The following is a 25,174-nucleotide window of genomic DNA, read 5'->3' as shown; positions in this document are numbered from 1 at the left end:
GTAGTGAAGATTTTAGATAACTAAACGTTTAGTGTCTGAATGTGTGAGTGTGTGAGTTTAGTTTTACGCCGCACTCAGCAATATGTCTGCTATATGGTGGCGGTCTGTAAATAATCCAGTGTCCAACAACATGAGCATCGATCTGCGCTTTTAGGAACTGATGAAATGTGTCAACCAAGTCAGCGAGTCTGACCACCCAATCCCGTTAGTCGCCTCTTTAGACAAGCAGAGTCGCCTTTTATGGCAAGCATAGGTTTTCTGAAGGCCTATCCTACCCCGGGACCTTCACGGGTCGACTGAATATATGAACTATGACTATCGGAAATATATATAAAGAGAGAAAGAGAAAGAGAGAGAGAGAGAGAGAGAGAGGAGGGAGAGAGTATGTTAACAGAAGGATGTAGGATAAGATGCTCACCACGCACCTTATCAAATCCCAAAATTCAATTCCCTCACTGCAAGAGTATCGTATTTTTTGCAAATCTAGTAAATCCTTCTCTCTACAAATGTATACATTTTAAGTCAACAGACGCTTCCACGCAACAAGGTATCTGTAATAAGTTGTATTACAAACCGTATCTGTTCGGATAATATGGCTGATGGGCGATGAGAGCGTGAAATACGGAGGCGACTACTGGAATTTGTGCTTTAATTAACAGGTAAGACTCAGTGACAGTTCAGTTGGAGTGTAGGAATTAGTCAGTTGTGGTAGCTGCGAGGCGGTCGGATGCACTGGCCATCAGATCTCCATAGATACCTAACGACTGGTATGACTTGAAGATGAAATTGTTTATTGAAAGTGTAGTGTCACTGTCAGTTTCATCAAGCTGACGTTTGTGTAAAAACTGTTTTGGTGTCCAAACAAAGTATTCGCGCGGGCTTAACCCCACCATTTGCTGAAGCAACAAGAAAACGCACTTAGTAATATATATCCCACCAACTGAATTGGACGAGTTGTCATGATTGCATATGCTCACAATAAAACCGGTGACGGTCGATGCGGGTTAAAATTGGTCTTCAGCAACCCAAACAAGAAGCGCCTAACAGAACCCGATTGGGAAAGACTTCCACCGGTACCCCCCACCCCCATAAAAAAACACCCCAAATCACAAACTGACATGCATACCTCACCCATAAGATACATTCAATCTAGAACAAGTAGAAAAAACAACAATCAATGAACTTATTTCAGTGTTGGGAGGTTACACAGTGGAAGGTCTCTCCTGGATAAATTTACTGTCTAAAAAGAGGGGTTACGGATGGAACTCTTTCCCTGGGGGGTCATGATTGCTGACTCTGTTGATGCATGACATTATATCCCATTTGTGTTGATTGATGTCAATCACAAGATTGTCTGATTCAGATTGTGTTACTCTCTTGCTTTAGATCTTGATCCAGGCACAGCTGGGACTGTGTCATTTGTAAGACTATTGAAAATATTATCGTTTTAAATATTGTGAACTTAGTGCATGGGGTCTCAGTGCTCCACAGTTTACGGTTGCATATTATGTTCTGTTAATTTAAACAATATTGGCTTTAATGTCAGGTAATCTGTGAAGAACTGTTAGAACTGGCCTTCGGAGACTGGCCCAACTGCATAGATTTATGCTCATGCTGTTGATCACTGGATCGTTTGGTCCAGACTTGACTACATACTACAGAAATACTGTTCAGTGTAAGTAACAGTCTGTATTGTCAGCATGGTGAAGTTGGGGTGGATGTGGAGCACTGCAGAATTGTGTGATTTGAATTATGGTTTTGACTGGTCAGATGTTTATCGTGATTGATCTGTGATAGCGTTGGGAATTGATTGGTTTTATCATAACTGATGATTAGTTCATTACAACTGATCAGTTATTGAACATAGTTGGTTGGCGTCATGTATCAAATTTTCTGGATATATTTGTTAATGCAAAAAAAAGAAAGACAAAATGTACTTCTATGGTTTTTCTGAAAATTGCACAAAATGAATTTGCAAATTTCACATCTTTAAAGATGACTAGTATGTTAGGAACATGAATTTCCTTGAGTCTTTAACATAAATTAATTCGCCAATTTTCACTGGTATCATTTACTGAACTTATGACTATTATCTTTTCAAGGTTACAGATTTGTTTCACAATACATCATTTCACCCACATTGGTACAATGTGTTAAGTCCATTTTCTGGTGTCCCCTGCCTTGATATTGCTGGAATATTGATAAAAGCGGCGTAAAACTAAACTCACTCACTCACATCAGTTCATGTGTAAACAGCACAGTGTGGAAAAATTTCGAAAAATTCAGTTTGGAACAGTTGCCCCAAGTAAGTGTCTCTATTTAAACTTGTGTGTCTAAACTTTTGATGAGAAGTATGTTATGGCTACACATTGCAGCATATGCTCTTATATCTCCTGCTGTTTGGCAAAGCCTTCAGTTCTCCATCAAATATGCCCACTATGTCAACACAGGTCGGGTTAAGTGATATATCAGGGTTTTTGCTTGTCTTCAAGAGATGCAGGTCGTGTCAAGTGATATATCAGGGTTCTCGCTTCTGTTCAAGAGATGCAGGTCGGGTTAAGTGATATATCGGGGTTCTTGCTTGTCTTCAAGAGATGCAGGTCGTGTCAAGTGATATATCAGGGTTCTTACTTGTCTTCAAGAGATGCAGGTCGCGTTAAGTGATATATCAGGGTTCTTACTTGTGTTCAAGAGATGCAGGTCATGTCAAGTGATATATCAGGGTTCTTACTTGTCTTCAAGAGATGCAGGTCGGGTTAAGTGATATATCAGGGTTCTTGCTTGTCTTCAAGAGATGCAGGTCGTGTCAAGTGATATATCAGGGTTCTTGCTTGTCTTCAAGAGATGCAGGTCGCGTTAAGTGATATATCAGGGTTCTTACTTGTGTTCAAGAGATGCAGGTCATGTCAAGTGATATATCAGGGTTCTTACTTGTCTTCAAGAGATGCAGGTCGCGTCAAGTGATATATCAGGGTTCTTGCTTGTCTTCAAGAGATGCAGGTCATGTCAAGTGATATATCAGGGTTCTTGCTTAAAAAATTGTCTTCAAAAGATGCAGGTCGCATCAAGTGATATATCAGGGTTCTTGCTTCTGTTCAAGAGATGCAGGTCATGTCAAGTGATATATCACGGTTCTTGTGTTCAAGAGATGCAGGTTGCCCGGTGGTTTGTGTTGGGGATGCAGACTGCATGCAGCTCAGTTAAGCGTGATCATACAGACCGTGAAACAAATAGGTCCAATACAGTCAATGCAAGGTTATAATATTTAGTAGGGTTTTAGTAGAACAGTGGTATTTTGCTTTTGGTTTTACATACCATACTGTAAATAAAAAATCTGGGATTTTTCAGTTTTTGTTCTGTCAATTAATTAACCTTTTTGAACCTCTTCTAAAATGTCTGGAAGTTAAATCATTTTGTCAAAATCTGTGTATATCTATTGAACAGCTGTTTTTTTCTGTAAAGTTTTGTTGAAAATTCACCCATTTTCACTGAGTTTATTGCACTCATGACAATCTTTTCTAAGTTACGAATTAGGTTAACGTTAACAACACATCAGTTTATGTGTAAACAGCACCTTTAACTGTGTGGAGTATTTTGCAAAATATAGTTAGCACAATTAGCTGAAGTAGGAGGCTATATTTACACTGGTGAGTCTTAAATTTGAAGGGTAGTATAGTGTACAGGTGCACCTAATAATATAGGATTAGTGTCACATGTATGACAAACGTATGACTGTCTAAAGATGACAGCAGTATTCGTGATATGTATGGCTTTGAAATGACTTCAGAGGTTGTCAGCCTAGTTGAGAAGGGTCTATCATGAATATATGAAAATGGACATTAAGGCTTTTTCGTTAGTCAGATATGTGATATATGAAATATTCAATGTCAGTGACATTGTATTATGTGCGTACAAGAAAATCTTCCAGTATCATGATAGTGGAAATATCAGATAGTTTCTTGTAAAATTCATTCACTTCCTTCGTTGACAGACATTGTGTTACTAGTGTAGGTTATAGCAAAGCCTCCTGTGACATGACAATGTACTAATATATATCATAACAAAGCCAACTGTGGAAACAGGCAGTGTACTGGTATAACAATCCAGCTGTGGAGACACGCAGTGTACTAGTATATGTTATATATAAATAACAACGCCAACTGTGGAGATGGTTGATATACTACTAGTATATGTTATAACAAATCTAACTGAGACAGTCTGTGTACTAGTACATGCTATAGCAAAGCCTCCTGTGGCATGACAGATAATGTACTAGTAGATGTCATAACAAAGCCGACTGTGGACACAGGCAGTGTACTGTTATATGTTTAAAACAAAGCCAACTGTGGAGACAGGCAGTGTACTAGTATATGTTACAACAAAGCTACCTGTCACAACGGGCAATGTACAAGTATATGTTATAACTAAGCCACCTGTCCCATCAGGCAATGTACTAGTATATGCTATAACTAAGCCACCTGTGGAGACAGTGTACTATGATACATTATAACAAAGCCACCTGTCACATCAGGCAGTGTACTAGTATATGTTATTACAAAGCCACCTGTCACAACAGGCAATGTACTAGTATATGTTATTATGGAGCCACCTGTGGAGACAGTGTACTAGGTTAGTTATAACAAAGCCACCTGTCACAACAGGCAATGTACAAGTATTTCTTGTAACAGAACCACCTCTGACGACAAGCAGTATGGTACTGGTGTATGTTACAACATAGCTTCATGCAGCATGATAGACAATATGGTGCTAATGTTAAAAGCAATTCTTCCCATGATGTGATTCAATATACCAGTCCTACATGATATAACAATGCATCTTGCAATATCAACATTACTCAGAGTAAGTTGTTTTATACCATACATCTGACTAGTCAGGAGGTAATGGAATAATCAGCATAATCCACGCCATCCTTCCTGGACTAATAGATATGACCCAGCTGGTACAACCTGCTTCTGGTTGCAACATGTGGGATGGTTCACACTTCACCTTTCGAGAGGTAGACCAGCAGCTTCATGCTGGGAATATGGAGATGTGTATCAGGTTAAATAGGGATTAACTTTGCATTCTGCTCTTATCTTAGAGATACCAACCCTATCTGGACTCTGTTAGAATTTTGGCCCAAAACTGATGCAAATTTGGTATTTCTGGGCCAAAGTCAGAATAAGCATTTCCAAAGAATTTTCATGTTTATCAAATATGTATAGATCAGTAGAAAGTTCCTAAATATAGTTTGATTCTGGTACACATGTATTGTGTAAAATATATTTTTATTTTTTTATATTTGTATGTTTTTACTGGTATTGGAATCATGTACTTTGTGTTTTTGTTTTTTTCTGTAATGAAAATGATAAAATAATTGTCAAAGTTCTCTTTCCCAATCTCTCTGCACAAACACAGCTAGTTCATGTCTATGCCTTTAAATGTCAGTGGCACACCAGGAAACAAGTCCGATCTTCCAATGTCATTTGCTATAATATCAAGTCTTGAGGTAGACTAACGCTTCATCTCTGAGTGTATGTAACTTTGATCGAACAAACAAACCCATTTAAATTGAAAAGGAGCACCAGTGAGACCAGAGAATCCTTATCATGAGGAAATCTTGTCTTGCATCATTGAGGGCTTCAGCATTGCAGAGAGAGCATGGTTCAGAGACTATGAGCCAGGCTAGGCTTCAGCATTGCAGAGAGAGCGTGGTTCAGAGACTGTGAGCCAGGCTAGGCTTCAGCATTGCAGAGAGAGCGTGGTTCAGAGACTGTGAGACAGGCTAGGCTTCAGCATTGCAGAGAGAGCGTGGTTCAAAGACTGTGAGCCAGACTAGGCTTCAGCATTGCAGAGAAAGCATGGTTCAAAGACTGTGAGCCAGACTAGGCTTCAGCATTGCAGAGAAAGCATGGTTCAGAGACTGTGAGCCAGACTTTAGCTTCAGCATTGCAGAGAGAGCGTGGTTCAGAGACTGTGAGACAGGCTAGGCTTCAGCATTGCAGAGAGAGCGTGGTTCAGAGACTGTGAGACAGGCTAGGCTTCAGCATTGCAGAGAGAGCGTGGTTCAAAGACTGTGAGCCAGACTAGGCTTCAGCATTGCAGAGAAAGCATGGTTCAGAGACTGTGAGCCAGACTTTAGCTTCAGCATTGCAGAGAGAGCGTGGTTCAGAGACTGTGAGACAGGCTAGGCTTCAGCATTGCAGAGAGAGCGTGGTTCAAAGACTGTGAGACAGGCTAGGCTTCAGCATTGCAGAGAGAGCGTGGTTCAGAGACTGTGAGACAGGCTAGGCTTCAGCATTGCAGAGAGAGCTTGGCAGTAAGGGAAATATTGTGGTTTACAGACTGTGAGACTAGGCTATTGCATTGCAGAGAGGGCTAGGCAGTAGGGAAGGTAATGTTGTTTACAGACAGTGAGGCAGACTATGAGCAAGCTCGTGTAATTGTAATCCACCCAAATTTGAGAGGAGTAATGAGGAAAACTGAAAACCCTCACTAAATCAATACGTCAATTTGTATGATGTGATAGGTATTAATGTTTTATGTCTTGAAGTGAGATCTCAGAGTTGTTGGCCAAGTTCTGAACACCAATTGAAATTCTAGGATTAACCACATGACCATGATTTGTGCAAGGCTGAGGTTTGTATGGGTAACAACAGCCTATAACAACTCTTGGACTGGCGCCAGTGAAGTAGATCTCTCAGATGTTCCATAAGCCTGTATGTCCATCTTCTAAAAGTGTTTTCTCTGCTTTAAACTGTATCACGTCTACCAAAACAGTTACTGTTTCACGTCTAACAACACTGTATCTCTCTGCATTAATTTATAATCTGATAAGAGATCTGACTCAAGTCTACCATTGTTGTTCCCTTTGTTTAAACTGTGAGATAAAAGGAGACCTGTCTCAAGTCTACCAATGTTGTTTCTGTCTGTTTAAACTGTGACAAAAAGGAGACCTGCCTCACGTCTACCAATGTTGTTTCTGTCTGTTTAAACTGTGACGTAAAGGGAGACCTGCCTCAAGTCTACTAATGTTGTTTCTCTCTGTTTAAACTGTGACAAAAAGGAGACCTGCCTCAAGTCTACCAATGTTGTTTCTCTCTGTTTAAACTGTGACAAAAAGGAGACCTTCCTCAAGTCTATGAGTATACTTTCACCCCACTATTTCCTGCAGCAGGGAGTGTTTGTCTTTATCACTGCCTGTTAATCTCAGCTCCTGGTGGTATCTCCCGGATACTGCTCTCAGCTTCCGTGTTCTGGCTCCTGTTGTCAGACCAGTAGTATCCTGTTTTCTACATGTAAACAATTGTACAGAAAGCAGTGTCTGTAGGACTACCCAACAGAAGGTATGTAGGTGAAATTGGTAGTTTTGTGCGTGGTTGGTTCTTTTTCTGATCATTTGTAGAGACTTTACATGTGAAAATCACCTTGTATGCAGCAGTTCATGTAGATTATAGTACATTCTATCCATTACAGCATCAGGGCCTGATTTCTCGAAACAAACTTAAGTTTTAACGCAAACCTCAAACTGAGTTTGACAATTTGAAACAGCTGAATTTTTATAACACCTGCATGTTTTAGACTAAAAAAGTCCACACAACTAAAGGAATCTATCCACCAAATTCAGATTGTCTACTATGTTTGAGCTGGATACCAATTTCCTTTCATTCTGGAAAATGCATGTTCCTGCATTTTCTCAAATTTGAGTAAAAACTCAAACTTTAGTCAAAACTCAGACTTAAGTTTGTTTCGAGAAATTGGAGCCAAAACAACTGAGCAAGAAAGAGTTTACTCCTCTGCAACAGATACTGTAAAGAAATGTCAGATATTTTTGTTAATGTTCTAAATGGTAGTTACCATAGATACAAATCAAATCAGGTGTTCCTTTACTGGAAACACAAAGATATGTTGTATCCCATGACAGGGAATGTGGCTTATTGTACAATTTTTAACTTGAAAACAACAGAAATGAAATCTTTCCTGAAATAATTCATTTTCATTGAGTATTTTTATGATGCTCTGCAACTGGTTAGAGTCGCTCTTCAGTAGCCCATGCTTGATGGAAGAGGCGACTAACAAAATCGGGTAGTTAGTCTTGGTGACTTGGGTGACACATGCCATTATATCCCGGTTGCATAGATTGATGCCTATGGTGTTGATCACAGGATTGTCTGGTCCAGACTCAATTATTTACAGCCACCATATAGCTGGAATATTGTTAAGTTTGGTGTAAAATTACAAATCAAATCAAAAACCAGAAACATATGTACAGATGGTGATTCAGACAAATGTCCAAACACAAGAAAAAGATTTCGTGAAAGCTGGGCATTAAAGAAGATATTTGAATTTAAAATGTATAGAAATAGTTGTCTGACATTCCATTAAATTCATGTTTTTCCTCCTCGAAAATGTTCCATTGTTTTAATGCTAGATGTCGGTTCAGTTAATCCTAAACATTTGAGTCAGGTTCCGCTGCACAAGGTCAGCTTTCCATGAAATAATTTGATAAAGTTCGAGGTTTATAAATTACTATTGATCATGTGAATTTTACAAGGAAAGTGTCCTATCCACTTTTATCAATGGAGGCATTAGACAGGAATCAATATTCCCCAACACACAGTTGGAGCTTGTGCTGATGTGAGATACAGATTTGTCTTGAGGCTGGAGGGGGGCAGTGTTTCTCATCCTTCAGAATCAAAATAATCACTTGACCTTCCTAACTAACTTCAATATGCAGTGAAATTGGAGTTATTTAATTATCATTGTTAACGGATTAGCTGTCACTTGATGTCATACTCCATTTTGGCCTGTTCTCAATGTGGTCAGGCCGAAACTAAGTGATTCATGGCGGCAGCTTTGTCTAGGATTTCAGAAGGGTTTTACATTAATCTAAGAAATTTTGTGGAGTTCAAAGGTGTGGCAATACTCCCCTAGCCATGTTACTCAGTCTTGTTAGTGTAGATCGATGCAGTTGCTGTTGATCAGTGGATTGTCTGGTCCAGACTAAATTATTAACAGACCGCCACTATATAGCTGGACAATCAATCAATCAATCAATCAATCAATCAATCAATCAATCATAGTGACGTTTGAGCTAGTTGGATTTAATCTACTAAGTGCCAGGTATTCATTTACTGCCCACTAGTAATAGTTTGGTAGAAGGTTGAAGGGAGCTGGAGAGGCCCAAGATTAAAACTGTCTCTGAAAATAGCCTGTAAGTAGGTTACGGCTCTTTGCCAGACCAAAGTACTTCTGGTTATACATGTTACATACCTTTTCGAATGGTCTCATGGTTGTCAGTTGACAGTAAGGTATCGTTAATCGATGTAGGAATACGAAATTTCAAATCTATCCAATCTAACCATCCCTAAATTAGTCAACTATTACAACTGTCAACAGCTGTCACATCCAGTATGATTGATGTGGTCTGCTCAAGTGATGTTTAGTGGTCGCACAATTTAGAACCTGAACTTGTTCTCAAATATATACACTTGTCTCTGGAAACGTGGTACCAGAACTGAGCTGGGCCTCATCTTGATATGGCAAGGGAGCTGGGAACCAGCATTGTACCAGAAGTATTGCTTTGCAAGCCTTAGAATTCCTACATTTATGATCTTGTTAGGAAAAAAAAAATCCATTTAATCTGAAGAACCCCACTAACATGTGAGGTTCAGAACGTGAGAAAATCTTAACTTGCCTCCTTTGGGGCCTTATTACTGCAGAAAGGGGTGGGCGGATAGGAAAATAATGCAGTTCTGGGATTATGAGACAGACTAGGGTGACCCATTTGTGTGAGCTTCAGACAGTCTGAGAAAACCAAAACACTTGATGTGTTCATACAGAGGCTACATCAATTTGCCCCTGGAGTTCATTCCCTTGACTGCACCAGAAAGCTGTGAAGATGGATTGGAATCCTAAATTCGGATTTACTGAGTTTAGTTCATGAACACCATGTCCATGGCTTCTCATGGCTGAAACCAAAACGGTAACGATTTATGACCAGAATCAATTCAGGATTTCATTCTACATCGAAATGAAGGGTGCTTGAACTGAAATTCTTTTCAAGGCGGCAATGAACTTGACCAGACCCTTTCATCATTCACAGACTTGTATTTTCATGATTTTCTTATAAGTGGTTATTTGTATAATTTCTTAGGTAATGTAAATACAGCATTTGATTATCAGCAGAGTGGACATTTCAAAGTCCATCTAGTGAAACTATGCAGGGAGGTTAGGAATAGAGTTGTTGCTGATACCTGAGACCTTCCTTTGTCATGTGGGAAGTAACCTTTCAGCAACAAAGTTGTAGAGGATATAAAAACAAGCCATGTCCATCATTCTTTTCCAAAGCATGTCTCATAAACTATTGTGATAACTTAGCCAAACTTTGTACACATGTCAACCATGATTTCTACATGTCCTTTTGGGGGGCTAGACACAGATATGAATTTTATTTTTCGCTGTTTCCATGGAAACATGACAAAGAGGCTGCGACTAATAGGATGTCATCTTGTCCCGAGCAGATCTTCTAAACAATACATGCTAGTTTCATCAAGCTTGGTACATCTGTAAGCCATGGTCCATAGATATGCCTTTTGGGTTTTAGACCTGGATGTGAATTGTAGTTTTTGAAGTTTCTACGGAAACCGGAGTGGGGCTGTGGCAATGAGGTCATATCATGTTGTCTGAAGCAGGTATGTCAAACTGTACATCATAGATTCATCAGACTTTTTTGTACATATGTCAAGCATGACCCACAGATGTGCCTTTTGGGGTTTAGACAAATATATGAAGTTTATTTTTTGGGCAGTTTCTATGGAAACATGACTTAGACTGTGACTATTAGGATGTCATCTTATTTAACAAGAAGTGTATTTTGCCATTGCAGAGGATATTGATGACTTTGTCTTATTGTTTTTATAGTCCTTGTGAGTTACTAAGCTACCAGCTGATGTCAGGTGAAAGAAATTGTAATCCATATGTTGCACAACAGTTGATAGTCATTGGAAGAACTAAAGACAAAGTCAGAGAACCAAATCAAGATGAATATTGGCAAGTCCAACAGAACTGCTAGATGGAGCTGATGATTCTAATGCTAGGCATGCTCATACACCATTAACAGTAGTAAGACAAGTGGAAAACTATTGTTGATTTGGCAAGCTGAATGGTAGTAATATTTGTGTTTATGATGTTCATGACTTTGATTCAGGGCCTACTTTTTGTTGAGTATGTATAAACCAAGTGAGTGTTTTCTCACCGATTTATGACACCAACACCTCATGGTTGAAGTAACCAATTGTTGTGGTGTACTCTAGTAAACAAACCTGACCTTGTCAGGACTCTAGTTAGTGGAGTGCAAGGTATAGCACATGTGCCAAGGTCTATTTATAACTACTCTCTGTACATTCTACTCTGGCTATATTCCCAAGGCTGACAGCTTGATTATACATAAACACAGGTGATGATGGGAGTGGGGACTGTGTCAGGTGCTTGGCCTGACTGGGGACTCTTTGGTGAGGGGGTGGGAAGTTGGGTTGGGGTGGTTTGGGGTTTGCTGGTCCAAGGGTGACTGTGGAGGACTGACTGTGGACACCGGTGAGGATGGGGTTGGTGCTAGTGTCTGGGTGTGCAGACCTGACTGTAGACACATGGGAGGGTGAGGAAAGTGCTATTGTCTGGGTGTGCAGGCCTTAGTGCAGACACAGGTAAGGATGTGGTTGGTGCTAGTGTCAGGGTGTGCACGCCTGAGTGTGGACATAGGTGAGAGTGGGGAAGGTGCTGGTGTCTGGGTGTGTAGGCCGGACTGTGGACACATGTGAGGGTGGGGAAGAGTGCTAGCGTCTAGGTGTGCAGACCTGACTGTGGACACAGGCAAGGGTGTGGAAGGTGCTAGCGTCTGGATGTGCAAGCCTGAGTGCAGACACTGGTGGAGATGGGGTTGGTGCTAGTGCTAGGGTGTGCAGGCCAGATTGTGGACACAAGTGAGGGTCATACCTGTAGCATATGTAACACAAGTATGTCTAAAACTAATTAGGCCAGACCAATTGTATTTGTCTTATGGATCCACCGGTTATACTTTTTCAAGAATAAGAAAACAAAAATTAACTTTCTCCACTCAAAAAATATAAAGAGGTTTTTATGTTGTTCTTTGCCCCGTATACACATCATATATTGCCAAAGGTATAATACTCAAAGGAGGAGTACTGCTTTCACTTATGATTTTTTCAAAAAAAACATTTCTTTTGTGCCAAAATTAGATTTCTAAAACTAGAAATAAAATTGGTCCGGCTGTAGTAGGTTTATATGAAACAAACAGATATGAGTCAAAAACACGCTACTGACGATAATGGATGCTGCAAAGCAGAGTCGTTATCTGTGTGTGTTATTTCGCCTATCAGTCATGACCACTTTTCCCATGATAAGAGATTCATTACAGGCTCTGAAGTAAGTATCTGAATGCACAGGCCCATAACAGGACCTTCTCATTACCAGCAAGTACCTGTTGAATTCTTGAGGAATGTCCCCTAGACTCATGCTTTTGTAACTCATTAGGTAAAGCCCTGGTTTAGTTTTGGCTTTAGTTGTCAGTGTTCAAATTTGCCACTGGCCTGCTAGCCCATGGCTAGTAAAAATCCAGTGGGGTCAGTAAATCTTCACAGTCTCTTAACAGTGAATTTTCGTGGGGACATTTTTCAAATATATCATGCCCTCCAATGTGTTAGATTACATTAGGCCAGGCCAGTTTTATTTCTTGTTTTATGGATTTTTATCCTCTGAAAACCTAAGGGAAAAAGTAAAAAAATAACATTTTCAATCAAAGTAGTATTCCTTCTAAATGCTCAAAGTATTTCATGTTTTGCAATTTATGAATTGAAAATGGGTCAAACAACAACCTAAAAAGTATTTTCTTGTGAGTTTACATTTTTAGCCAATAAAAACGTTTAATATATTATTTATTGAGTTGGGAAAATTAACTTTCTTTTCTTATTCTTGAAAAAATACAGCAGTGGATCCGTAAAACAAGAAATAATATTGGTCTGGCCTAATAATCCACTTTTGAATCGTGCAATGTTATGGTGTGATAAATGATGGTATTTTGCTCTTTGTAATCCTTTGTTTAGTTTCTATATTTCAATTTTAGGGCAGTAATTTAGGTGAATTATTTTGTGGGCTTGTAGCACTACTGGCTAGCAAAATATGGAAACTTTTTCGCACACATTTAGTTATCATGGTGAAGAAAGATCAAGGGACATGGTTGCTAGATTGCTAAGTCACACCGAGTTGTTGTGTGCACACTTGACGTAAAACTGTTGTATAGGTAACTGCACACCTGACCTTACAGTGCACAGACAGTGTGCATTTCTTGTCACAGCTTGTGGCATGATGTGGCAACCTTCAGATCAGTTGTAGTGTTGCAACCAGTGCATCTGGGCTGACATCACCATTGGCAACACAGATCTGTATGGTGTACACATGGTGAACATGTAAGGTCCTAGACCTGCACAGGTCTCTAAGGTTAGGATTGATAGTGTAAGTGATAATTTCTATTAAATAATATATAAGAGACTGGCATCACAGATTAGGGTCTTACTGTCTGCTTAACTAGACTTACCTCTTCAAAGAATGGAATTGCTATACATCCATCATGCTTAGCATTCTGTACAGCCATTGAGCAAGGCTACAGAGGTCCCTGTAGAGGCTGATGTGTCTGTGTTGTTTATCTATGATCAGTAACACTGGCTGGACTATTGGTCTGTGAGGGACTAGACTTGGAGGTATGTGGTTTCTTGTGTAGATCCATTGTGTGTATGTTTGATGTATGGTAGTTCTGGTTATGGTACTAGACATGGACTGGACATTGTGGATGGTCAAGTCTTGTCAGGCCTGTGTATGATGGTGGTTAGGTGTGTTGGGAGGGGAGGGTGTGCACTGTTTTGTTTGTTGTCTAATGCTGCACTCAGCATGATTACAGATGTAAGATCCAGGTTAAAATTGTTCTTCAGGAACCCATGTTTGTCGTAAGAGGTGACTAACGGGATCGAGTGGTCAGTCTCACTGACTTGCTTGACAAATGTCATCCTATTACAATTGCATAGATTGATGCTTATACTATCAATCACTGGATTTTCTGGTCCAGACTTGATTATTTCCAGCCTGCAGCCATATAGGTGGAGCGTAAAACTAATCTCACTCACTCAGTCCATCAAAAGAGTCTAGTCAGAAACATTACTGTGGATCATCACTTGTATGGCCTTGGGTTTACAAGTGCTGCCCTTGATTCTGCCTGTATCCTTGTAGCGTTTCATTTAGTCAGACTTCACATTGTTTTGCATTATTTACCTTGGAACAGGAAGAAACAGGTATTCAGTGTGGTTCTGGGTGATATAGATCTCAGCACTGGTGATTTATGTCACAGTCTTACACAGTGATAGCTCCCGCACAGAGGCCCTATTGTTATGGTAGAGAGTCTGAAAGCTTGTTGACTGTTCTCCTTTTGGGAGACAACAGAAAAGAGAAGCCGCACATTGTTACAAATCAGTGTACATGTTGTAGATAAACCAGCAGAGTTTGTGTTAGTGTTGTGGGCGGGGCAGTCATGATTCACCCACATGTTAATTGAATCAAACACATGAATTCGGTTCATTATGATTCAGCTGTGTATTCGGTCAATTTAACCTTCTTATATTCAGTTTGCTGTTTGCGATCACTGCAATCAAATTTTCATGACTTTAAAAAGACAAAGACTACTGTGACTTGAATTAGGTGACTGGTGAAATGGGGTACTTTGCACTTGAAACTATTTTGCTTCTATGATGACATGCATCCAGGTGTATGTGTGGCTGCTTGTACTAGTTCAGACTTTAGCTGATTTTATAGTGCCAGCTCACTGATATACTATGCCAAAATTAAAACATGAATACCCCATTTGTACTGACTCCAAGCTGGCCAGTCCTTGTACCTATTAATGCCAAACGCCAGACAGGGACCAACAAGTACCATATCTTTTAACGTCTTTTGGTATGACGTAGCTGGGGATTGAAAATGCGATCTGCTCTCCGGGTAAACGCTCTAACTGCTACACCACAGAGGCAGTCTCTTGTTCTATCAAACAACAGAGCTCCATATCAGGCATGCATATGTGTACATGCATGTTACTCAATAAAAATCATATTTACTCAATTAGTTACAAATCTGGGAGTACCAAAAGCACTTCAGAATCACGTAAAGCCCAATAAGTCTATAATACCTTGCATACTTTACTCAATTAACTAAATTGACTTGCGCATGATTTGTCGTGGCGCCCAAACTCTACAACAGCATTAGCTAATGGTGGACGATGCCTATTTATATATATACTATTACAGCCCTAGCCACTGTCCAGGGTTTACTCTAATAGACACATGAATTCCTTGTTGAGTCTTTAGAAAAGACTGCCAAATGTTTGGCAGCATGTCTGAGTGAGTTCTAATTTAACGTAACGTCAGCAATATTTCAGCCATATCGTGACGAGTGAGTGAGTGAGTTTAGTTTTACAACGCAGTCAGCAATATTCCAGCTATATGTCAGCGGTCTGCAGGGATAAACCTGGCTCAGAAAACATGTGAGATAAATTCTCACATGGGATTAAAAGCATGAGATTTTTTCAAATCTTATGAGATTTAACTGTACATGATCATTCAGAAGAAAAAGAATATGAGACAAATAAGACATTGTCATAATCAATTTCAAGTCAAGCAATCCTGAATTGCAATGAATTAAAAGTCAGTAGATCTACTAGCATCACCATTGGTGTCTGCATTCTGGTTGTCATCAAGGTCAACGACTTAACTCGTTCAACACCAGTCAACCAGAGGCATATACTGCCATGACACCGAGTTCCTAGCAACTCTGAGATCATAGATGAAGTTTATGTTTATCAAGAGAAAATATCAACTTATAAATCATTATTGCTACTGCATATCATACACAAGTTGAAAGGACTAATCTTACTGTTTATAAATATGAAAGTTATTTTTATCATATTTTTCACGTAATACGACTACAACTTAAACAAGTTAATTTTTAATGAAAATGCAGGCATAGACATTTATATGTCTAGATGAACCACGGAGGAAGAAAAACCTGGAGTGGTTTTTTTTTTCTATTTGTAACAAGTTATGACATCCCCTTCACTTTTTCTTTCATATGTTCATTTATACACGATCAGAAATTTATTCTAGAAAGATTTCTTCAGTAATGTGTATGGTTGTGTATATCGCGATATCAGTGGCATTTTGCTTGGTAATGTTATACAACAGCGTGAAAAACCTCTGTTTTAAAATATTTGTCCGATAATAAATAACATGTGAGGTGATTCGTTTGATGGCTGGTATCATTCGAAAGCTCTGAACATCAACAAAATTACTGTATCCTTGCCAAGAGTATTTTCATAGTTGTAAGAAGCGGTTTTATAGGATAAACATTGGCTTCTAATGACGCTTTTTAGCCTCAGTCTGCAGTAAGGATCGTGACTGGTCAGAATCAGACAAGTGACCTAAGTCAGCGAATCAGATAACAGCAATGAATACTGTACACTGTGCATAAAGAACACAGTACTGCGATTTTCAGAGTTTGCCATACTCCCTGCAGCGCAACTCATTTTGTGCAGCACTGTGTAACGATGTTTGATGTTCCATACCAGAAGTTATGTTTCGAAGATTAAAAATAGGTAGAAAGCAACGGGAATATCTTTGACAGGACAAAATAAAGACAAATCCTTTCTCAGTAAAACAGATTTAAAAACTTCCTATCATACAGGTGAGCAGGATGCGATTTTAAATCGCTGCAGGTAGATTTGAGTGCGATTTTAAAGCAACAGGTGCGAGAAAATCGCGTTATTGCGGCCCAAGTCAATGCCTGGGTTTGTAAATAATCGAGCCTGGACCAGACAATCCAGTGATCAACAACATGAGCATCGATCAGTGCAATTGGGAACTGATGACATGTGTCAATCAAGTCAGCGAGCCTGACCACCCGATCCCGTTAGTCGCCTTTTACGACAAGCATTGTTGCCTTTTATGGTAAGCATGGGTTGATGAAGGTCTATTCAACCCCGGAACCATGATGGGTCCATATCGTGACGAGGTGGTAGTATGACAGTTACTAAAAACCTTTAGTCTATTAAGAAGCATATATATTTATTTGTTTAGGATAGTTAGGTAAGGTTAAGAAGGTCTGTGTAAAAGTACTCAATTCTTTTAACCAGTGAGAATACACAAAATGCCAGTTTCTCTTCAGAAAATGCTATTACTCATTCATAAACAGAGGTGGGAGTAAATACTCAATTGCTTGAAAAATTATCCGGAGTTCTGAAACTATATGAAAAATGGAAAATTTGCATGTTATGCAGGATAATACTCAACTTGATGTTTGGTAGCTATGTGGTCTCTGATCAGTGTTTGTGAAGGGTTTACACTGTCAAGATTTTCAAAATGTGTCAGGGAATGTCAGTGTTTACAAATAGTGTCTGACTCTCAGACAAATCCGACAGTCTGATGGATGTCAACAACACTCTCCAGCCCCAGAATGAAGCTGGATATTTGGACTGTGACTGAAGTTGTCATAATATAAGTTGTTCACTGGTCACGAAGGGGCCATGGGCTCATGTACCCTCAAGGTTTGTTTATGTTAACAAACCTCGAGGGTACATGAGCCCATTGACCCCGAGGGACCAGTGAACAATGTATTTATCTTACCGAATGCCTGAATTTTAATTTTGAACTGTTTGAAGCGCCTCTGTTGAATGCCAGGCAAATCGCCATTTTGCAGATGACGCAAGGTAAACAGATTTGGAGTTATCTCCCTTCCATCGATTTTCTATCGCAAAACATCAGTAATTTCCGTGCTTGATGCATGATTCAATGCTATTCGAGGTAAAAGTAATAATACATCGCCTGTAAGCGGGGTACATTGAAAATAATGGAATAGTGCTTAGCCAATCAGAAAGCGACATTCATGTGTGAGGTAAGATTATGAGCCATGTCATACTTGTTTGATTTTCTTCTCTGACCTGTGAATTTTCATTGGGTCGACCAGACATGAAACTTGCAGGACCCAATATCCTGCTTCTTTGAAACACAATTTCTGATGAGTAGAGTATATTTTGTGATTTTTTCACTGAATTTATTCAATAATACGTCAACCAAGGACTTATTGTTGTCCTTTACCCATTTTTAATATTCGTCATCCATGTGTAGCAGTGTTATATATATTCGTAAAACTCATAAGTTCAATCATAATTCATCATGATCATGATCATTATCAAATCAAACATCATATTTCATAAACATCATTATCTGTTCCATGTTGTCTCAGTCTTTGCCGTTGAATGCCGCCTCTATAACATCTTCACCTTTTCCTTCTGTTTCCTGGAGCCCGGTCAACAGGGATTTCCCTTAATTTCCCCTCTATTCTTAGCCAGGTAACCCATTCTTTGGGATTTTCCCTTTTCTATTTATAGGTCACATCAAAGACTTCCTTTGATGTGCTACCTACTTCCTTATTGGCTATTGTGTCCTCTGACCTCTTACTTCCTTTGGCCACCTGTTTTCCACCTCACTCCACTTGCTGTTGTTGAGCTGGAAACATATTTCCCTTCCTCAGGTATGGCCATTTTTCTATCTGTTTCCATCTGCCTCTATATTTCATAATTCTCTATCAAAAGGTGCAAAATGTCCTTCAAATAATAAAAGTATAATAACAAAAGTATTATTTAATTGATAATCATATTTATTGAGTTAAAAATATTAAATTATAAAACTGGTGTATATTTAAACATGGCTGATGCCATGTGCTCAAAGTTTATTCCATAGTGCAATATCTTTTACCTGGTCTCTGATATCTTAGATAATATATTTAGCATAACTTACTGTGATATTTAAAACTATTTAATATTTGTTAAAAATTATTTACTTGGTTAAAGATTTTATGGCTCCACTTGCTGTTGTTGAGCTGGAAACATATTTCCCTTCCTCAGGTTGGCTCAACAACAGCCTCATCCAGCACTGCAATAAATCATATTATCATCATCATCATTGTCTGTCCTCTTGAGTCACAGCCCAGAGCCGAACCATACAAGCACGGCTACACATGTATAGCATGCGTCTTAATGAAGTCATAGAGGATTCAGTGCTGCCCTAGTTTTGGGTTTAGTTCAAGATATGATGCCTGATTCTCAAGCAGGTTCAGCTGTTGTTATGTTTAATCGACCTGTGAAGATCCAGGGTTATAATTATTGATATTCAGTAACCCATGCGTGACAGACACTGTAGTGTGTCATGTTGTTTGTCAGAATATGTGAGTGCTTAACCTACATCAGCTTGGGATGATATAGTGAGTGAGTGAGTTAACGTTATGCCACACATGGGTCAACCAAGTCAGCGATCCTGACCATTGAATCCTGTTTGTCACCTCATGCATCAAGCATGAAATACTGAAGATCAGTTCTAAGCTGGATCTTCATGGGTGAGTGAGTGAGTGAGTGAATTTGATTTAATGCTGCTTAGAACAGTATACCAGTAACATTATTGCATGGTTCTCTTTCATAAATTTTTTAAATGTTTTATGACTGCTGTCTGTGCTCTATGTATAACCCGTTTGGCTATAAATTTGTGTTTGGTGTATGACCCGTGTTTGGTGTATGACCCGTGTTTGGTGTATGACCCGTGTCTGGTGTATGACCCGTGTTTGGTGTATGACCCGTGTTTGGTGGATGACCGTGTATGACTATAAATGTATATTGTTACACTTCTGCAATTTTTTAGCAGACTCGCAAGACTCGTCCACTGGGACACAGTAGTCATACAGATAACTTCCAGATCCACTGATTTGTCACTTGCTTAAAGTAATAAATTAAACATCTGAAATGCTCCATATTTGTTTATGCTGATGGCAAGTGTTCACTCTACAAATGTGTGAAATTGTAATACCTACACCTGCAAGATGGTATTGCAAACTATTGCATGCATGACATGACAATCTGTGAAAACAAACTCATGAAGAATTGAAATACAAATATACATTTCTAATGTAACCCCCAATGTGTGAAGATTTTTCACGAATTGATTTGTACAACTGAAAATTATTAGTCTAATCCTTCATCAGGTAAACCAAGCCCTCTGGTATTTGTATTGGCCATAATCCAGTGGGCTGGCAGTTTCTGTTTTATAAATACGTGATAGTTCCAGGCCAGAGACAGATTGATGAAGTGCAAAGAAAAATGATTTTCAGATTTAGTCCAAGTTTCCCAGTTATTGATCAAGAAACATTTAGATTTACAGGACAATGCATATCATCACTTCTTCAGTACAACCTGCCAAATAAATCTTTCCCACTGTGCAGAAAAACACAGAAAAGCCCACATTAATGGTGGAAATAGCAACATAAACATATTATCTTGTTACTGAAACTCAAAAAACAGCTATGAAAGACTATGAAAATGCAACATTTTTGTCCAATTTGAAATCTATTGTTCATGTGCATTATGATCAGTGTTTCTGTCAAATTTCCGAGCATCTGTGAATCATCTCTTGTAGAAAAGTATTAAATATGCTGAAATAACTGTAAATCATTTCATACGAATGGAAAGTAAACTAAACATGTGTACACACAAGTGTGATGATGATAAACTCTAAATAACACAACAGAAATACTTCAAAAAGGCAGTGTAAGTTTTGTTCAATCTGTTCATTACCATGCGGTCGAAGCTTCCTCTTCCATGCGTGCATGTGGAGAATCGAAGTCAGGCTTTCTGCTGTTTTATCCAGTTTTAGTGACTTAAAGTTGCTTTTTTCACTGTTTCAGTAGTGAGGCATTACGTTTATGTTGCTATTTACACAATAAATGTGGACTTTTCTGTGTTTTTCTGCACAGTGGGAAAGTTTTCCTTAATAGGCCTGCAGTAGTGAAGGATTTTGCCCTGACCTTTGCCTATCCAAGAACAGGCCATCTTGACCATGACTGACCCCTCTGACCCCTTAAGTATCACCTCAAGTGTGGCCATGAAATACAGAAGATAACATGAACTCTCATCTCCATAAAAACATGATTGCTCAGTCAGCTCATTACTTCCAGCTATACTGTAGGTTGTTCTATCTTAGCCAGGCCAGGCAGTCACTGGTCAACTGATTCCTTCCTCCCAGCTCTGGACAGTAGTTAGTATATGAGTCTAGGCTACATCACTAATCTGGGCAGTCACTGGTCAGTGATATCCTTGCTGTGGGGCAGCTGTAGCTGTTATCTGCTGAGGATCACATGTTTACAGGAAACACAGGTATTTCTTGTTGATTTTCTTGATGTATTTAGCTTCCAGACACTCCCCAAGTATGGCTGATTTATTGCTTTAGAGATGTTTATCCTATGGCTACCTGAGGATCTGCTGGTCCTTGGATCAGCTCTTTCAGATTCTTTTATAATTGAAAGGGTTCTTTTTTTTTGTTAAAAGCCAAGTGACTTGCCACAGGGCAGGTGACTTTAAGAAAGTAACTTGTCCTGACTAATTTTTCCGTTGCCCTTATTTTTATGATATAATTATGATGATGTAATTATGAAAGAATAAATCAACAAGGAATGTGATGTTAGTGTGTAGTGGACTATAAAGTAATGAGACGTGATAAATAGCAAAGTAAAATAAGACTCTAATTTATGATCATTGTTAAAATTTAATAGGTATATTTTGAGCAGACATGAAATGATATTTATTTGCACTAAATTGCAGTTTGAAAACGTACGCAGAAATTATCTAGTAGCCCACAGACAAATTAAAGATACCATTATTTGATTGCCTGAAATGAAAACTAACTTGACCCTGGCATCGGGCAATGGGATTTTTTAACTCCTGAGATTGTCATGTCAAAGGTAAAGTATTATGCTTGCAATCTGAGCAGTTTCATTTTCCTTCCATGTTTAACTTTGACAGGACTGCATGATGTCACCAGTATACCGGTATATTTGCAGTACCCTTTTCAAACCATACCTTTTGCAATATTTTCAGAGAAGTGGTATACTGAGTAAAGAACATATATAAGGTATTTGTGATTATCCTCATGATTAAAGCTGAATTTTACACAGACTTTCATTCGCAATAAATGTTTTCCTTCATTATTCAATGACAAAACAGCTTGCTGTAATTTTATAAATTGTACAAAAGAGAAAATAGAAATATGCAACTTAACTTTTAGATTTTGCTTTTATCAGGACCATTAACACATATATGTTTATGTACTTATAGTGTAGTAAATGGAATTGACATGCATGAACTAAGTGTCACTCATTGTCAAACACAGGTATGTGAATCAATCGCGGTATACATACGTATATTGCAATATGACTTTATTTTGCCAATACACAGCCCTAAATTTAACTCATGCAAATTTGTGTTGATCAACATTGCATTATTGTCTCAGTGAAGTTAGAATTGTTCCTAGGCTGCCTGACCTGGGTGATGCATGTCATCCTGTCCTGAATAGATTGAATGCTCATGACATCCATCGCTGGATTATCTGGCCTAGCTGATAAGTTACAGACCATTGTCATATAGTGGGACTGTTACACAATGAAGCATTAAAGAGAAAGACACAAAGAAATAAGGTACACTCCCTACTGTACAACATGAGCATGATGAGCGAGCTGGGTTTGGGCCGCTTCGAGCCAGACTCCAGCAAATTATGGCAAAGGACACCATAAATAGGCTTCACACAATCACATAAATCGAACCTAGGTCTTTTATGTGACCAGTGAATGCTTTAACTACTAGACTACCACACCCAATTACCAATAACATTTTATATGAGCAATGTGAGTATTTGCGCGACTAAAGTGTGTTTGAGTGAGTGAGTTGGTTGCTGGAATACAATCGAAAAAATACAGGTTTGAGGCCCATCTGAAGGGAATGACTGTTTGCAGTGAATTGTGATCATTTGGTCAACTGATTGTCCCCTGTGCCATTTCTACAACCTTAGCTGACACCAGTACTCTGTCGGTTTACAGGTCTGACTGTACAGTGAATGATTGACTTACAGTACTGCAGTGCAGTATCCTAAAGTCAGGTAAATCAACATTCTGGTGATTTCCACAATTACTTTGGTAGTGCAATATTGGGAGAATATGTGTTCATATACAGTGTTATTGGTAGGGCAGAAAAACTGACCAGTCCTGTCGTGAGAAGTTCTACTGATAATTGAAATCTGGAGGTCAAGTTATACAAATAGCAAACAAACTACAAAATTATTCACCCGATGTAGTTAAAACCACTTCAGATGCAAAATCAGTTACCTGTATAACAAAAAAAAAAAAGAAAAACGAGCGAACTTGATCGAGATCAGTTGCCTGGCAATATATAAATTTAATCCATGTGATCAAAACACTCTCTCACAGTGCAGAAAAGTATGTCTCATCATTGAAAACATACAAAGTACACAGATGTGGTGAGCAGCTAGTTTTGCTGAAACGATGTCATTCACGCTATTTTCATAGGAAACACTTGATATTTTTGTGTGTAATCGATGAATATATCCTTTATCACTTGAGCTTAGTAAAATAAAAACTTTGAATTGATTTTGATATTAAAGATAAAAATTACATTTTTGCCTTACATCGTCATAAACCCCAGACACCAGGATATATAAGTGTTAATCATCAAATCTTTATAAATATACACACAATATACATATACAATGTAGATGTGATGTGTGGACTAGGAGATAACATTGGCATCACATTAACAATTTCAGCATCAATATTTTATGTTCTCAGTTAATTTCATGCTGCCACAATGAATGATTAATATCATTAATAACACAAATCTCTTCTTTGTTAGATGGCATCCTTTTCCTAATCAATAATAATGGTGGGCTTTGCTTGATAACCTTGATGTGACTCAGAGTGTTGCTGGTGATGTTATGTGTCTGTATCACCAGGTTGTGATGATACTACAGAGATGTTCAGTGGCCCTTGCTTGTCGTATGAGGTGACTAATGGGATCGGGTGGTCAGGCTCACTGACCTGGTCGACATGTCATCGTGTCACAGTCACATAGATTGATGCTCATGCTGTTGATCATTGGATTGCCTGGTTTACACTTGGATATTTCCTAACTGCTGCAATAATTGCTGGAATATTGTTAAGTTGGCGTAAAATAAGACTCACTCACTCTCTCCTAATGTATGCATCCAGATACCATCTGCTATCTGATATCCACATAATGATATCTCACGTCCATGGCAATACCATGGTCTTGTAGAATAAGGTAATGCCTTTGCCATTTCTGTTGCTATTGTGGCACCTCTTGTCATTTTTTTGGTATGATTTGCATGTTCAGAAAGTACATAAAGAAATCAAAGACTTTTTTTATCCCCCCGGCATGTAATCCGGGGGGATATAGTCGACGACTGTACGTCATCCATCCGTCCACCGACCGTCCATCTGTCCACCGTCCGTCCGTAATCATTTTGTTTCCGAAGCATAACTCAGAAACCGTTCAATATTTTTAGACCAAACTTGATAGATATATTAATCTCAGCCTATGGTTGTGCCTTTTGCTATTTACAGATTTCTTGCATTTATGTTTTTTTCAATGTTTTTCCATGGAACATTTTGGTGTTAGTCTTATGGAGGGTTGGGCTTCGTTTCTGGAGCAAAACTATTTTTCTGCAAAACTTCGTAGATATATCAGTCAGAACACCTGAAGTGGTGCCTTTTGCTATACCCAGGTTTTTGTAAGTTATTATTTTCTCGGTTTCCATGGAGACATTTCGGACATAGTCTCAAAAGTGAGAGGTGTGTTTTGTTTCCGGAGCAGAACTCCAAAACCGTTCAATATTTTTCAGAACCTGAAGTGGTGCCTTTTGCTATTTCCAGGTTTTAGTGATTTGTTATTTTCTCAGTTTTTATGGAAACATTTCTGAATTAGTCTCAAAATGGAGGGATGGGCTTCGTTTCTGGAGCGGAACTAAAAAACCATTCAATAGTTTTTCTGCAAGACGTGGTAGATATATCAATCAGAACCTATAGTGGTGTCTTTTGCAATGTACAGGAACTTGTGACTTATTATTTTCTTGGTTTCCATGGAAACGTTTTGGACCTAGTCTGAAAAGTGAGAGGTGTGTTTCGTTTCCGGAGCAGAACTCAAAAACTTCTT

The 25,174-nt window shown here is 38.8% G+C and overlaps 1 protein-coding gene across 4 annotated transcripts in view; it reads left to right on the top strand.

Moving 5' to 3' along the window:
* The first annotated feature begins 575 nt into the window (after positions 1-575).
* Positions 576-25,174, top strand: part of LOC137281583 (peptide methionine sulfoxide reductase MsrB-like) — a 42,721-nt gene continuing 18,122 nt past the window's right edge. For 2 of the 4 annotated variants that reach the window (XM_067812912.1, XM_067812910.1), the window contains exon 1: positions 576-659. The gene's annotated coding sequence lies outside the window, so the exon portion shown is untranslated. Of the gene's footprint in view, positions 660-7,181; positions 7,347-25,174 lie in introns of those variants that run through there. The other 2 variants (XM_067812911.1, XM_067812913.1) reach the window with 2 other exon arrangements.

Source organism: Haliotis asinina, chromosome 4, assembly GCF_037392515.1.
Source record: "Haliotis asinina isolate JCU_RB_2024 chromosome 4, JCU_Hal_asi_v2, whole genome shotgun sequence".
In the NCBI taxonomy this organism is placed as follows: domain Eukaryota; kingdom Metazoa; phylum Mollusca; class Gastropoda; order Lepetellida; family Haliotidae; genus Haliotis; species Haliotis asinina.
The sequence above is the reverse complement of the archived record's forward strand: the minus strand, read 5'-3'. Positions and strand labels throughout refer to the sequence as shown.